Consider the following 16,287-nt stretch of genomic DNA (forward strand, 5'->3'; position numbering starts at 1 on the left):
CGCCATGCATAAATATCAACACTAATATATTAAAGTCCAATGGGGCCCTCGTTTCACCATCCCAAATGAGGCTTCTTCAGGGGAGGGTGGCTGGTGTGCTTCAATCGTGAAAAGAATTCAGAAAAATAGCACTTCCTGATCTGATGTGCAGGCTGTCCAGGGGGCTTACTGACAAGCAGAATACCCCCAGAAGCAGATTCTTCCAAAGGTCCCCGCAGGGAACCTCCACAGCATGAGGGCAAAAACTGCGATGCAAAAATGGAAAATATGCAAATTGAAACACGAGCAGAAAAGATAAGCTCCTGCAGCCTGGCTTGTAGGAAGAAAGACTGAGGATACAGGGACAGTGATGAGGTAAGAGGAGTAGGATTTTAAGTCTCTGAAGTTTGAGGCTTCCTACAAAGTCCTGGTGGGTAGATGGAAATAACCCACTGGTCCCGGAATAAAGTGGGATTGTACAAGAAACAGGGAGGGAGAGAGAGAGATGTGGATGTATGTGGATATTTTTGAGAGGGATAGATGCTAGAATTAGAGGATTGAATAACAAAGAAGGAAGATGATGAGCATTGATGGAGGGGAGGGGAAAATGGTGACAGTGGAGTGGAACAGAGTGGTGGGGAAAGGGACGGGAAAGAAGAGAGAAAGAAAGAAATGGTGGACCATAGATGAAGGGAAGGGAAGAAATGGTGCCCATAGAGGGGAAGGGATATGGAAGAAGATGGTGAAAGTGGAGAGGAAAGGGAGAGAAGAGAAACTGGAGGAGATAGTGCTCATGGAGAAGAGGAGAGGTAGGACAAGCTGGTGCCCATGGAAAGGAGGGGAAAGGAAGGGAAGAGAGAAGGGAGGAGATGGTGCCCATGAACAGAGAAGCGAAAGGAAGAGATGAAATCTAGATAGATTTGAGATGCAGGAAGAAAAATAGAAGAAAGTTGAATGTGAAAGATTGATATACAGCAGAAAGTGACTGAGGAGAAAAAAAGAACTAGTGAATAGAAAAGAGGCCCTGGAAACAGTTGATGATACAGAACCGTGATGCATGCACAAGGAAGCAGCACCAGTCAGGGAATGAGAAGATTAGAAAGAAAATCACCAGACAATAAAGGTAAGATAAATGATTTTATTTTTAGTTTAATAATTGAAATATGTCAATTTTTCTGAATTTACATCTGCTGTCTCTATATTGCACTGAACAGGGGGCACTTTATGCAATTAATCATGTGATTAAAAATATTAATTGCGATTAATCATGCAATTAAAATTTTTAATCGATGTACAACTGTAGTATTAATATACAAACTAGTCTTTTCCTGACAAGGGGAAGTAGTAGAACTAAAAGACATGAATTGAAGTTGCAGGGTGGTAGACTTAGTAATAACATCACAGAGAGGGTTGTGGATGCCTGAAATGCTCTACAAAAATGGTGACAGAATTCAAAAATGTGTGGGATAATCACAAAAGACCTTTTATAGAAAGAGGATGAAATATAAACAAAACTTAAATGACAGCATGGCTGATTGATGTGTTTTAATGGCAGGAGTGGTATTTAGATGGTAATTTAATTAGTGAGGAAGTAAGGCCAATGCTAGGCAAATTTCTATGTGTCCCAAAAAAGACAAAGACAGATCTGGATGGGCTGGAGTCGGCTTTCAAGGCTTGCCAACTGCCCTGTTTGTGATGCCAGTGTTCAATCATGAAAGAGTGTAACTTGCACAGAGTGGTGGATGTGTCTTTGGCAGCCTTGTTGGACAGACTGAATGGATTATAGAGGTCTTTATCTACCATCATTAACCTTCTCCCATTTGTGGCCTATAACCTCTCATCATCTCAAAGCCCTTGGAAGCCCTCTAGAGGGCACCCTAATCTCTGACATTCCTGTCTGAGTCCTGGCCTTCAAACTTATTCAATAACAAATGCCATGTTGATGTTTCCTTAGCGAGGAAGTGATATTGTATGTTGGCTCTGCACTATAGAGAAGTGATATCATAAATGGGCCTTAAACCACTTATGTCAATATTTACTCTTCAAGAAAAAAGATCTGCAACAGGCTAAGCAAAATAAAGCAAAGGAAAGAAAACAAGACCTTTCTGGGTCTTGGAGCAATAGATTATAAATAAGAAATAATATATTATATAATTTTAAAGCTGTGTAAGAGAATAAAAACTTGCATTGCAAGGCAGCAGCCACACTGCTGTATCCCATCATGCACTGCATTGATGCTGACTACCCAGTAGCCTCTTGAGAAAAAAAGGTGCTAAAGAACAGAATTTCAATTTTTCTTTTTTTGCCCCCTTAGGTTCATTTATGTCTTTACAATTTTTTATGCCTTTTATGTTTTTATTTATTAAAAATAACATGCTTTATTTGTAAATATTTTCTTTTCCTCTCTCCCCCATTCTTTGAGCAGCAAGAGGGATGGAGGAGTAATTTTGTAAGTCCTTTTGATTTTGATGTAGTGAGTGTTTCAAAATGCTGGATATTTTCAACTTCTTTCAGCAGCATCCAACTGCATTGTGTTGTGACAATCTCTTCTCTTGCTTGCTGTCCTCCTGTCATGCCTATTAAAACCCCATCTGAAACAAAAGCAGGCAGGTACAGAGGGTTAGAGTTATGGGAATAGGCATAGCAGCCAACTTTTGAAAATGATTGGTGATGCTCAACTCATAACTCACAACAAATTTCCCTTCAACCAAAAAAAGAAAAGGAAAAAGGAAAAACAAAATACAGTACATCTTGTAGTGAGTCACCAGCCTGTATCTAAGTGTTAAAAGCAGGGCAGGTAATGTGGACATATCAAAAGTTAGGGTTCACTCTCTCCTCCCCCTCGCAGCTTATCAGTATCATACTTTCTCTCTCTCCATTCAAACCATTTATAGCAGTTTTCTCCAACCAGTCCCTTTCTTTCCTTAGCTCATCTATACCACACTTTCCCTAATTTTTTTAATTTCCCCTAATTTCTTCTTCCCCGTCGCTCCTCCTGGTTCTTCCCTCCCCCCTCCCTAGTCTTCCTGCATAGGTATTTGATGTTTTATTTTTGAGGACAGGGAGTTTAATAACTCTTTTCTTGCTTCATTCCCCATATCATTTTAGCCTGTTCTGCTTCTCATTTTCTCTTGACACAGTCTTCCCTAACTAGGTGTTGTTCACCCATCCCTTTACCGATTCCCACTTCTCACTCTCATCTACAGGTAAGTCCAATGTTTATAGACTTAACTTTCTTTCAGTTTGTGACTCCCTATTGACCACAGACTTAGATCATTCCCCTGCTCTCCTCTCCCTGGATCTAGGCATATTCCTGTTTTCTGGGACTGGTTCCCCATCCCCTTTTGCAGTATTGCAGCAGTTTCCCTGGCACTCACAGATTTCAGGTCAATGGCACCTTCTACCTGCAGAGTCCACATCAGATTTTTTGCCACATGCTCACCTTGAGCTCTGGAAGCCCAACAAGGATCACAATTTGAAATCTGAAAGATTACATGCTAAGTGGGAGAATATGTTCTAGCAGCCCAGGGCATAGAAGCATATACTCATACCAAAACAATGTGTTCTTGGCTGCCTGCCTTACTCCTTTAACCTTGGGTTCTGCATCCCTAACCCTATATGTTGTGTCTGTCTGTCCAAGTTAGATTGTAAGCTCCTCCGAGCAGGGACTGTCTATAAATGTCAAAATGTACAGCGCTGCGTATGCCTTTCAGCGCTATATTAAGTGATAAGTAGTAGTAGTAGTAGTAGTAGTACTCACTGTGTCATGTGGTGCCTGCCTACTTCAGCATAGGAATTCAGCTGGAGCAAATGGGAACAATTCTGGACAAACCTGGTCTTCAGGCAGCCAGTAGGACAGAGGTTGGACTAAACCTCAACCCCCAGAAAACCTCTTCACAAAGGGAGGAGGACCACTATTAATCCCACTATTAATCCCAGCTGAGCCGAGAAGGAGTCAAACAGCCTGCGCTCAGGCTCCTGAATAAATCAGGGATGCAAGCAGTTATGTAGGGGATGGCTCCTGAGCTTCAAAAATACAAAACCAGACTGGCTAGCTAGGTGTCCCCAAGAGCTGATCCTGCTAGCAGAAGATTTCTGCAACGCGAGACTGTGTCTTCTCCCAGATAGAGAACCCAACCAGTGAGAACCTCAGGGCACTGAGTCTCCAGTTGAACACTTGGAAAAATACCTGAAAATAATAAAACCATAGAGAGCAAAGCAGAAACACTTCTGAGCAACTTGCTTACAGAAAACAAACTGAAGGGGGAGGAGCAGCTCCCTGGGAAGGAGGTGGAGTTGAAAACATAGAAACATGAAACATAGAAACTTGATGGCAGATAAAGGACAAATGGCCCATCTAGTCTGCCCATCCGCAGTAACATAAGAACTGCCATCGCCGGATCAGACCTTCGGTCCATCAAATCCGGCGATCCACACATGCGGAGGTCCAGCCAGGTGTACACCTGGCATAATTTTAGTTACCCATATCCCTCTATGCCTCTCGTAAAGAGATGTGCATCTAGTTTGCTTTAAATCATAGAACAGTGGATTCTGAAATAACCTCCTCTGGGAGAGCATTCCAGGTGTCCACCACTCATTGCGTGAAGCAGAACTTCCTGATATTTGTCCTGGATTTGTCCCCCCCTTAGCTTCAGTCCGTGTCCTCTTGTCCGTGTCACATTGGACATTGTAAATAATTTTTTTTCCTGCTCTATTTTGTTGATTCCTTTCAGTATTTTGAAAGTCTCGATCATATCCCCTCGCAGTCTCCTTTTCTCAAGGGAGAACAATCCCAGTCTCTTAAGTCGTTCCTCATATTTCAAGTTCTCCATACCTTTTATTAGCTTCATTGCTCGTCTCTGCATCCTCTCCAGCAGTTTTATATACTTCTTTAGGTTGGGAGACCAATGTTGGACACAGTATTCCAAGTGTGATCTGCCCATTGCTCTATAAAGCGGCATTATAACTTTCTCCGATCTACTCGCAATTCTTTCTTTATCATGCCTAACATTCTATTTGCTTTCTTTGCTGCTGCCGCGCATTGTGCCGATGGCTTCAGAGTCCTATCTATCAGTGCACCCAGGTCCTCTTCCTGTTCGCTCTTACCCAGAGTTGCACCTGACATTCTATACTCGTGTTCCTTGTTCTTTCTGCCTAAATGCATTACTTTGCACTTTTCCTGTCATTTCTCTAACTGACACAAGTCACTCTGGAGTTCCTCGCTATCCTTCTGCGATCTGATTGCCTGGCATAGCTTTGTGTCATCTGCAAACTTGATGATCTCACTGGATGTTCCTTCTTCTAGGTCAGGGGTTGGGAACTCCGGTCCTCGAGAGCCGTATTCCAGTCGGGTTTTCAGGATTTCCCCAATGAATATGCATGAGATCTATTTGCATGCACTGCTTTCAATGCATATTCATTGAGGAAATCATGAAAACCCGACTAGAATAAAGCTCTCGAGGACCGGAGTTCCCTATCCCTGTTCTAAGTCATTGATGAAAATATTAAATAAGATGGGCCCAAGTACTGAGCCCTGGGGCACACTGTTAGTCACTTTCTCCCAATCTGAGAACTTCCCATTTATGCCCACTCTCTGCTTTTTGTTCTCCAGCCATTTGCCTATCCATCTTAGTATATCCCCCTCTATTCCATGGCTTTGTAGTTTCCTGAAAAGTCTTTCATGTGGAACCTTGTCGAACACTTTCTGGAAGTCCAAGTATATTATGTCCACCGGTTCTCCACTATCAATTTGTTTGTTCACGGTCTCAAAAAATTGAAGCCATGTTGACTGGCTCTCATCAGGTCGTGTGTATCCAAGAGCTGGACTATGCTATCTTTAATCAGTGCTTCAACCATCTTTTCAGGTACAGATGTAAGACTCACAGGTCTGTAGTTGCCCGGTTCTCCTCTTGATCCTTTTTTGAAAATTATCTCTTTCTCTCTCCGAGAGATCTGACATGTCTATCCCAGGCCCTTTTGAATTCAGACACAGTCTCTGTCTCCACCACCTCTTCTGGGAGAGTGTTCCATGCATCTACCATCCTTTCTGTAAAAAAGTATTTCCTTAGATTACTCCGGAGCCTATCACATCTTAATTTCATCTTATGCCCTCTCATTGCAGAGTTTCCTTTCAAATTAAAGAGACTTGACTCATGCGCATTTTAATTACATAGGTATTTAAATGTCTCTATCATATCTTCCCTCTCCCGCCTTTCCTCCAAAGTATACAGATTGAGATCTTTAAGTCTGTCCCCAAGTTTCAAGTTTAATGATTTTTTGATTAATCGCTTAATCATAATTCAAAGCGATGTACAATTAAAATACATTCAGAGGGAAACAATACAATACAAACTTTAAAAAAGATTAAACATATAATACAAATCAAACTTAAATAATAACATAATATTAGAAATGGCTCAACATATTTATAACAAAAGGTAAAAAGGGGAAGTGAAATACAGTTCATGATAGAAAAGTAGAACAAACAAAGGAAAAGAACATTGGGAAGGTATGTAACAGTAAAATTTAAGATTTAAAACAACAGTTTAAAAATTAATAAATCAAATGCCTTATGATGAAGACCACATTTCACCTCCCCTCTTTCCTTGTGTATATGAGTTTGTTAAGTTAAACTTTTAATCCCTAATGTCATTATATATAGTTTTGTATTGTATTGTCTCCCATTAATTGTAATTTTAAATTGTTTGTCGCTTAGAAATATGATTAAGCGATTAATAAAAAAAAACATTAAACTTGAAACTTGACCATTTTAATAGCCATCCTCTGGACTGACTCCATCCTTTTTATATCTTTTTGAAGGTGCGGCCTCCAGAATTGTACAAAATATTCTAAATGAGGTCTCACCAAAGTCTTATACAGGGGCATCAATACCTCCTTTTTCCTACTAGCCTTACTTCTTCCTATGCAACCTAGCATCCTTCTAGATTTCGCCGTCTCCTTTTCAACCTGTTTGGCCACCTTAAGATCATCACATACAATCATACCCAAGTCCTGCTCTTCTGTCATGCACATAAGCTCTTCACTCAATTATCTGTACCGTTCCCTCGGGTTATTGCAGCCCAAATGCACAATCTTGCATTTCTTACCATTAAATTTTGGCTACCAAATTTCAGGTCATTTCTTTTACCAAAAAGTCCTCCCTGTGTGTGTAGAGTAGGCAGAGTATGGATTAAGAAGTGAGGAAACAGAATTACAATATAGATAGAAAAGAGGGGCATGGGGGACAGGGGCGTGGTGGGGAAGGAAGGATGTCCTCTGCAGGTGTTCACAACCCACCATGCTTTAATTTCTTTTATATGGACTTGGTAATTTGTGTCAAGTTGAGCATCTCAATCATTTTGAAAAGTTGGCTGCTATGATACATGCTAGTGCCAAACAACAAAGGTGATTGATCGATGTTCAATTTCCTTTGTTGAAAAAAATGACTCGACATGATCGTGTTTCGGCCCCAATGGGCCTGCCTCAGGAGTGTAAAATATAGAGATATGATTATATACACATGTAATTATAAAAATATATACTCATACACATCTATATATAAAAAAAGGAACAAACCGATAAATAAAACATTAAAAACCACATAATAAAAAGTCATAAAATATATCTTGGTATGATGAATAAATATACATTATTTTCTAACATTGAGAAAATGCAAAAAAATAAAAATATCATGTATAAAAACCATGTGCATAAAATATTGTGATATGGACATTAAATATACATGTGTAACATGTGACCCATTCAAAATGATTGATACCATATAAAAAAACCAAACATAAAACCAATCCAATGAAATTGATGACGTACATATACACAATCTTTTTTTTAATATTTATTGAAATTTTCAAAATATACAAAGAACAATTGTAAGACCGAAAACTTCACATAGCAATGACAACCACAAGAAACAACCAGAATACATGAGCTAAATCTTTTGACAAAAATAACAAGGTCTCAACCCCTTGAACTGCTCCCCACCATAAAGTCCGCTAACAAAGCAGGCTCTCCAAACCTTCCCCACCTCCCCAAAACTTCCCTCCTCATCAGAATACCCAAATGTGGAATGAAAAGAACAAACCTCCCCAAATCCCCCCTCCCCCCAGATCAGGAAACATACAGGACTCCCCTTATAAAAGTTCCAGCTTAGCACTAAACATAGACCAATTAACCAAAGATTGAGCATAATACCCCCTCCGCTTTGCAAGCATCAGCTCCATAGTCCCCATAGTATATAATCTCAAACGCCAAGCACTCAAATCTGGCGCCTTAGGTGACTTCCAGGACCCTGCTGCCAAACTCAATCTTAATAGTCGTGTCTGCCACTTGGTCGAACTCAAAAGGCAGCTCTGTGGCGTAAAGCCGACTGGTTTACCCAAATGTTTAGTCAAAAAGTCTACCATAGCCTTCCAAAAGGATGTCAATTTGGGACAGACCCACCAGACATGGATGAAGGAGCCTAAAGCAGCATTGCAATGCCAGCAAAGAGCAGGCAGCTGCGGATACATCTTGAGCAATCTCTGTGGTGTTTACTACCACCTAGAGAGAACTTTATAAGCATTTTCTTGCACCAAGGCACAAGAGGCCACTTTCCCTACCTCAGCACATATACTATCCCATTCCCTGGAAGTAAAATTGCATCCCAGATCATGCTCCCAGTGACGCTTAAAAGAAAACACTGGTACCTCACTGCCCCTGCAATACTTATAAAGTATCAAAATAGGCCTGGGGACAGTTTTCAAGAGTAACCACATATTCTTAAAATGTTTCTTCCCCTCTAGTGAAGTACGATCCCACTGCTGAAAACACATATAATGCCGCACCTGCAAGTAAGCTAAATAATCTTCCCCTGGAAGTTCATATTTAGTTTGTAGCACTGAAAAAGGCACTATGCCACCCCCTTGCAAAAGATCCTGAAAGGTCACCAACCCTAAACGCTCCCATTGCTCAAAGACCTTATTAGTCTGACCCCCCAAAACCTGGGGTTCCATATGTAATGAAGCCAGTGAGGAGACCCCCAAGTCCCAATTAAACCCCCTCTTCGCCTGTCCCCATATCTTAAGCAAATGTAGTAAAAAAGGATTAGTAAGCTCGGAAAGTTCCTGGTGCTCTGTCAAAGATGACCACAACCGAAAGCTAAGTTGACCGACACCCAAGAGACTCCGTTCTATTTGAACCCCCCCATTTAGATTCCCCCAGCTCCCATTTCAACAGCATGCGAAGTTGAGCCGCCTGAAAGTACCACCTCAAATTGGGAACTGCACGCCCACCCTGTCCGCTCGCCACCAACATGACCTTCTGTGAAATCCAGGGCAGTTTGGTCTGCCAAATAAACCGTTTAAAATCAGCCTGTAGCTGTGTAAAAGTGCTATCAAGCACCTGCACAGGCAAAGTTTGAAAAAGAAACAAAAGTCAGGGCAGGATATTCATTTTGAGAACTACAATCTGCCCCCACCAAAAGAGCCAAAGTCCATGACAACACTGCAAGTCAGCTCTAATCTGTCTAAGCACCGGTACATAATTGACAGCATACAACTGAGTTAAATCCCTAGGAAGGTGGATATCCTAGTAGTGTATCCCCTGTGATGCCCATTTAAAAGAAAACCGTTCCTTAAAGAGGCAAACTCCAGGATCGTCCACATATACACAATCTTATATAAAAACAAATTATATAAAAATAAAAAATGGATGTGTATGGAAAATGTTTATAACCCATATATCACTTTGTTAATATTCAAATGTGTTAAAAGGATAAATATACAAATATGTACTGTAGTACGCAGCCTATGCCTGCTAGGTGTGTCCCTAGTGCAGAGCCCAGTTTAAAGGCCAACCCTTCCCCCAGTTTTACAGATAAACCTTTTTTTGATTCTCCTGATGCTATTTCTCCCTTGCTCTCTAGAGGGAGTCAGAGAACACGAGTGCAGAGCACCCATCCCCCTCTCAGGCCCAGGGTTGCTGATAGGAAATACTTCCCACCTGAGGGTTGGGGCGGGGCTGCAAACTAGTTGCCCAGAGAGGAAAGCTCCTGGGAAGTCAGTTAAACGGAGGAGAGGCACAGGACAAGCAGGAGAGCTCAGGGCTGGGAGATACTGATGGCAGTTCTCCACTTGAATGTATGGAGCTGATGGAAGCCGGAGAAGAATCTGCTTTCAAGGAGAATGAAGAATCTCAAGCCATGGAAATTGACCTAGATTCTTCTGCAGCTCCAATGAGTGAAATTCTTTCAATGGAAGTGGGCTTCCTGGAAGGCAAGCCGCTCGAGGAATAAATGTGAGTAGCTGTGACCTTATTATATGAAGGACTTCCATGGTTATGCATTGCCCTGTGAGAGCTTTAGTAATCAAGAGCTCCAGAAGATTGAAAGACTTTTGTGAAGGTTTTTTTTTCTTTGTGTTTCTCTTCCATGAGAAAGGACTGTTACCAGCCCAGGTAGTGGGGGTTCGCCTCACGTAATTTAGTGGTGGGATTGTGGGCCTTTTTGGCAGTATATCACCACGTGAAGCGCACTGCCTGCCCAGTATTCAAGCTGCTGGGATAGTCACGGCCGTAGCTCTGACTAGTGCTGCAATAGTCAGGTTTAAAGACTGTTGGTGTTTGGAATGTTTTGTTTTTTCATTGCTTGGAAATGAGTAGGGGCTGAAGCCAATAGCCTGAATCTTAGGAAAAGACTTGAACTTTTGAACATTTCCACTTTGGGACAGTTTGCTGTTTTGTTTTGTTTCTTGCTACCATTGTTTGGGGACTATCTTCTAAACGCATGAAACATCCTGACTGAGTTTTTGTTTAAGTTCCAGTGAAAGAATAAATTCTGAATTGATTTAAGCGACTACACTTACCTGGTGTGGCAGTATTTTTCTTCCATTAATTTTACTTGTGCAGCCTCCGCGGCTCACAAGAGCACAACTTCCTTGTCCCAGCCGCTCAGGGCCCATTGTCCTGAGCCGGTTGGTGACATATTGATGCATGTGTATATTTACGTCATCAATTTCATTGGATTGGTTTTATGTTTTTTTTAATATGATGGTTTATATTTATGGTATCAGTCATTTTGAATGGGTCACATATTATAAAGGGCACCTAAAGGGCGCCTAAAGTCTAATAATTGGCACATGGACGTCCAAAGGATGTGGACATCACTTTGTAGGCGCCTCCACAATTTCATGGATACCCATTGGGAAAACTCACACCTAACGGAATAGGCATGGGTGTTGAATGGGCGTAGTTTGGGCGAGGCTTCAATATGGGCATCCTTTGATTCATTTGCATAACGCTGAGTGACCTACGGCATCCATCTTATACCTACATTGTAGGCAAATGAAAACCAGGTCTACATTTGAGCATAGTTTGGGCTTCAGATAGATCTGAGTTCTATGGACGGAACTTAGGCACAGTTCAGACGTCCTTAATGCGTTCTGCTAAATAGTTCTCTAGATTTTTTTTTTTTTTTTCTTTATTAAGCTCAAAATACATTTAATAAGGCACCACATAAACAGGGCACATCAAAACAGATATAAAGCATGCAAAACCTTCTATTTTTGTGGACAAACAGCAATGTTATTTGCAAATTAGAGGAAAAGATCTATTAACTGAAGCACAGCACATGAAAAACACAGCTTTATGTTTCTTGCTAAAAAGCTACCCTTTTTTTCTAACTAAACAGTGCTCCAAATCAGCTCATTCTTGAAAGCAAAGAAAGCGCATGAAAAAAATATGATTACATACATAACTTCATTTGCAAAACCTTAAAAACAAACAAAAAAAAACAACAGATACAGTCCTTAGCATGGTTTCTACTTCATTGCAAATGGAGGTGTGCAGTTGCACAATGTTGAGTTCATTGTGAGATCATCAAGGTGCACCTGTAAGATAGAATGCTACAATTAAAATATGTGCTGGGATTTGAACCTATGACCTCTGGAAGATGGGAACAAGGCTTTTACCCATTGAGCCACAGCAGCTTCCACTAATGTCTTTCTTCCTCACATCTGCTATGAAAGATTAGGGATCTGCTAAGCTATGATCTTGTCAGGTATTTTCACCTTCACATGGCTAGGATCACTTAGCTCTCATGGTAGGAACCCCCATAACTGAAAGGAAGCAGCTGTGGCTAACCAGGTAAAAGCCCTGTGCTCATCTTCCAGAGATTGTGGGTTCAAATCCCAGTGCATATTTTAATTGCAACATTCTACCTTGCAGGTTCACCTTGATGATCTCAAAATGAGGTCAACATTGTGCCGCTGCACACCTCCATTTGCAATGAAGTAGAAGCCATGCTAAGGTCTGTATCTGTTGTTTTCTGCTTTTAAGCTTTTGCAAATGAAGTTATGTATGCAATCTATATATTTTCTCATGTGCTTTCCTTGCTTTCAGTAATGAGCTGATTGAAGCACTGTTTAGTCAGAAAAAAAGGGTAGCTCTTTAGCAAGAAACCTAAAGCTGTGTTTTTTTTTCATATGCTCTGTTCAGTTAAAGGATGTTTCCTCTAATTAGCAAATAACATTGCTGTTTGTTCACAAAAATAGAAGGTTTTGCATGCAATATATCTGTTTTGATACCCTGTTTATGTGGTGCCTTATTAAATGTATTTTTAGCTTAATAAAGCTAAAATAAAAACCCAGAGAGCTATTTAGCAAATCGCATTAAGACTGTCCAAACTGTGCCTAAGTTCCGTCTATAGAACTCAGGTCTATCTGAAGCCCAGACTATGCTGAAAAGTAGACCTCCTTTACAATGCCTATAGGACCTAGTTTTACAATTGCTATGCAACTTGCTAGCTCACTGTGTAGCACACTAGTTAAATCTACAGCCTTCTACCCTAATGTTGCTGGTTTGAATCCCAGTCACTCTCTGTTGGAAGAGAAATATATAAAAGCATTAAACAGATCCAACTCCCAGTATCACAATTATGAAAAACACTATAAAATTGCCATTCTAATAACATCATCATAATAAAATATTATAACATTAAGGACATTGTTTGGATGAATAACTCTCACCTAAAACCCAATTCTCTAAAGGAGATCTAAAAATTTGAAAGTCTAAACAGTGCTGAGCATCGTTGAGCGTGATTCTACAAAAGACACCTAACTTTAGATGTCTAAACTGCGCCTAACTTTAGACGCACTTTGCAGAATCAAGGCCTTAATGTCCATATCACAATATATTTTATGAACATGGTTTTATATATGTTATTTTTTTTTTTGTATTTTCTCAATATTAGAAAATAATGTATATTTATATTATTTATTCATCATATTCAAGACATATTTTATGTTTTATGACTTTTTATTATGTGGTTTTTAATGTTTTATTCATCGGTTTGTTCCTTTTCTTATGTATAGAAGTTTATGAGTATATTTTTATAATTTCAAATGCATGTAATCATCATATCTATATATTTTAGACTCTTGAGGCAGGCCCTTTGGGGATGAAACACGATCGTGCTGAGTCATTTTTTCAATAAAGGAAATTGAACATCGATCAGTCACCTTCATTGTTTGTTTTCTGCTTTCATGATTTGTGAAGGTGGTATCTCTTGTTTTTTGTGATAAATGCTAGTGCCTACATATGCATACATCCTTTTGCACCTATGTTAGTATTTTTTAAATGTCAAGTAGATGTGTATTTGACCTTATAAAATTTCCGATATCCAAGCAAGCTCCAGATATTCAATGCTGGTGCCTAGATTAAGGCTGGCATTGAACATCTTGGTCAAGTTTCCTCCCCTGGTGGTCAATGCTATAATATTCTTTAACCACTGTGGATTGAATATATTGGCCCTTAAATGAACAATTAGAGTTGCTACAGAAGCAACACAAGGGCCTGAGGGAAAATAGGGTTTTGCATAACAGGGCACAAGTTATAAAAGTGGATATTGGTGGTTTAAGAAAATGGAATGTCTGGTACAATTACCTAGGAGGAACTTTTTTGAAAATGGGAAAAGGACTAGAAAACTGTTAGGGTGATAATTAAGGAAAAAGAAGATAGAAAGGATTCTGGGAAAGAGAGACATGCTGTTTAAAACCAACAGTGATGTTACATGGAAGCATTAAAAAAATTTAATGAGCATTTATAGAAATCAAGCTCTTCCTAGTTCATGGGAAAATAATTCTGTTTATTTGGGTAATCTCAATCTCCCCAGGTTAGTGTAGGTAGATACAGCGAAGCTGGGATGACCTATAAATAATGAGATGAGGCCTCAGCATATTGTGTACAATTCTGGAGATCGCACTTTCAAAAAGATATAAACAGGATGGAGTTGGTCCAGAGTAAAGTTACTAAAATGGTAGGTGGTCTTCATCATAAGGCGTATGGGGACAGACTTAAAGATCTCAATATGTATACTTTGGAGGAAAGGCAGCAGAGGAAAGATATGATAGACATTTAAATACCTAAGTGGCAAAAATGCGCAAGAGGCAAGTTTCTTTCATTTGAAAGGAAGCTCTGGAATGAGAAAGCATGTAGGATGAAGTTAAGAGGTTTAGGATTAATCTAAGGAAATACTTTTTTTATAGCAAGGGTGCATGGAATAGTCTCCCAGTAGAGGTGGTGGAAACAAAGACTATGTCTGAATTCCAGAAAGCAAGGGATAGGCATGTGGGATCTCTTAGGGAGAGAAGGAGATAGTGGATGCTTCGAATGGGAAGACTGGATGGGCCATTTGGCAGTTATCTACCGTCATGTGATTAATAACTACATTGTAGGCCTTGACAAATTTTCATTAAATTTAGGATCCAGCTCAAAAACCTAGGAGCCAGCATCTATGATTTATTTATTTCAAACTTACTATACTGCCTTTACTATAGTAGTAGATCAAGGCAGTAAACAATCTATAACTTAAAATAATGGAAAGGAGCTACAAATCTTGATAGGATAGAATCAGCCATACTAAGGACATACGCATACAAACATAATATACAAACCCAAAAGGGAAAAGGGAATTAATACAGAGACTCCAGGAAGTACATCAGTCAGACCCCGAAAGGCCCCATCCATCATTCCCTAAAAACTTACTCAAATAGCCATGTTTTACTCGCAATTTTGAACTTTTTCAAGGAAAACTCACTATGGATTGCCAAAGATAATGAATTCTATAATAATGGAGCTATGAAAGAGAAAACACTATGTTGTGTGAACTCCAAGACCTGGATTCTGTATAGGGCGTCCGGTCTCAGAAGCCGCCTAAGCGGCTTTTGAGAATCACACTTGGGCAGCCAATACAGAATCGCCTTAAGCCGCCTAACCACCACGACTCTCTAAATGGTGCCTATGTTACAGGCGCTGGTTAGAGAATCGCGTTGCTGCTGAGCTGATCACAGCAAGGGAATCTCCCTATCACAAACAGTTTAGCGGCCACGGCAACGTGCAAAGACTGCCAGCAGGAGGAATACTCAATCTCTCCTGCTGGAACCCACCCCCCCAAAGCGGGGAGATCCCTTGCCGCAATAAGCTCAGCAGCTGCATCTGCTTGAAATGTAGGCCAGCACGAATAAGGGCAACTGACCGCCCCCCTGCAGGGAATTAAGAAAACCTACCAGCGGGGGCAACAACAAGTTTTGAAAACGTTTAAAATAGTGCACAATAAAACCATCTAACCCGGGAGATTTGCCCACGTGCATGGTACGCAAAGCTCCAGGTCCGAGAGCGGCCTATCCAGGTGCTCCACATTGGCCTCCACTATCCGAGGCATGGAGGCGGTTGCCAGATATTGTTCTCGGGCAAGGGGCGTACCCTCCACCTCAGGGGTATACAGCTGACCATAATATTCCACAAAAAACGCCCTAATAGCATCTTCCTGGTGTAGAAGCTCCCCCGAAGCCGCCCGAATGGCCAAAATATGATCCGGGTATGGCGCACTTTCAGCCGGTGAGCGACTAAGCAACTAGCCTTATTAGAAAACTCAAAGTACTTCTGTTGAAGTAATTGAAGATTAAAACACAAACGGTCCAACTTGAAAGCATGCAGATCACTACGCGCCATCCGCAACTGATTCCCCACCTCCACATACCAAGGTTGGTGCTTATGCATCTCCTCAAGTCTCCCGATCTGGGCCAACAGAGCGCCCACCGCTTCCCGCTGATGTTTTTTCTGGAAGGAAGCCAAAGAAATCAACTGACCCCGGAAGTAGCCTTTAAGCCTTTCCAAATAGATTCCGGGGAAGCCCCACACCCCAAGTTATCAGCTAGATAATCCTGAATCCACCCCGCAATTTGGTCCACCACCATGGGATTATCCAACAAGCTATCATTAAAACGCCAATACTTCGCCCCAACTCCACCCCCAGTACCG

At 40.8% G+C, this 16,287-nt stretch overlaps 1 protein-coding gene across 1 annotated transcript in view; it reads right to left on the reverse strand.

Annotated features, from left to right (window-relative positions):
- Positions 1–1,092: 1,092 nt before the first annotated feature.
- Positions 1,093–16,287, reverse strand: part of SCN1B (sodium voltage-gated channel beta subunit 1) — a 177,507-nt gene continuing 162,312 nt past the window's right edge. The window contains exon 6 of the mRNA XM_033914797.1: positions 1,093–2,570. The gene's annotated coding sequence lies outside the window, so the exon portion shown is untranslated. The remainder of the gene's footprint in view (positions 2,571–16,287) is intronic.

This window comes from Geotrypetes seraphini, chromosome 11, assembly GCF_902459505.1.
Source record: "Geotrypetes seraphini chromosome 11, aGeoSer1.1, whole genome shotgun sequence".
Classification (NCBI taxonomy): Eukaryota; Metazoa; Chordata; class Amphibia; order Gymnophiona; family Dermophiidae; genus Geotrypetes; species Geotrypetes seraphini.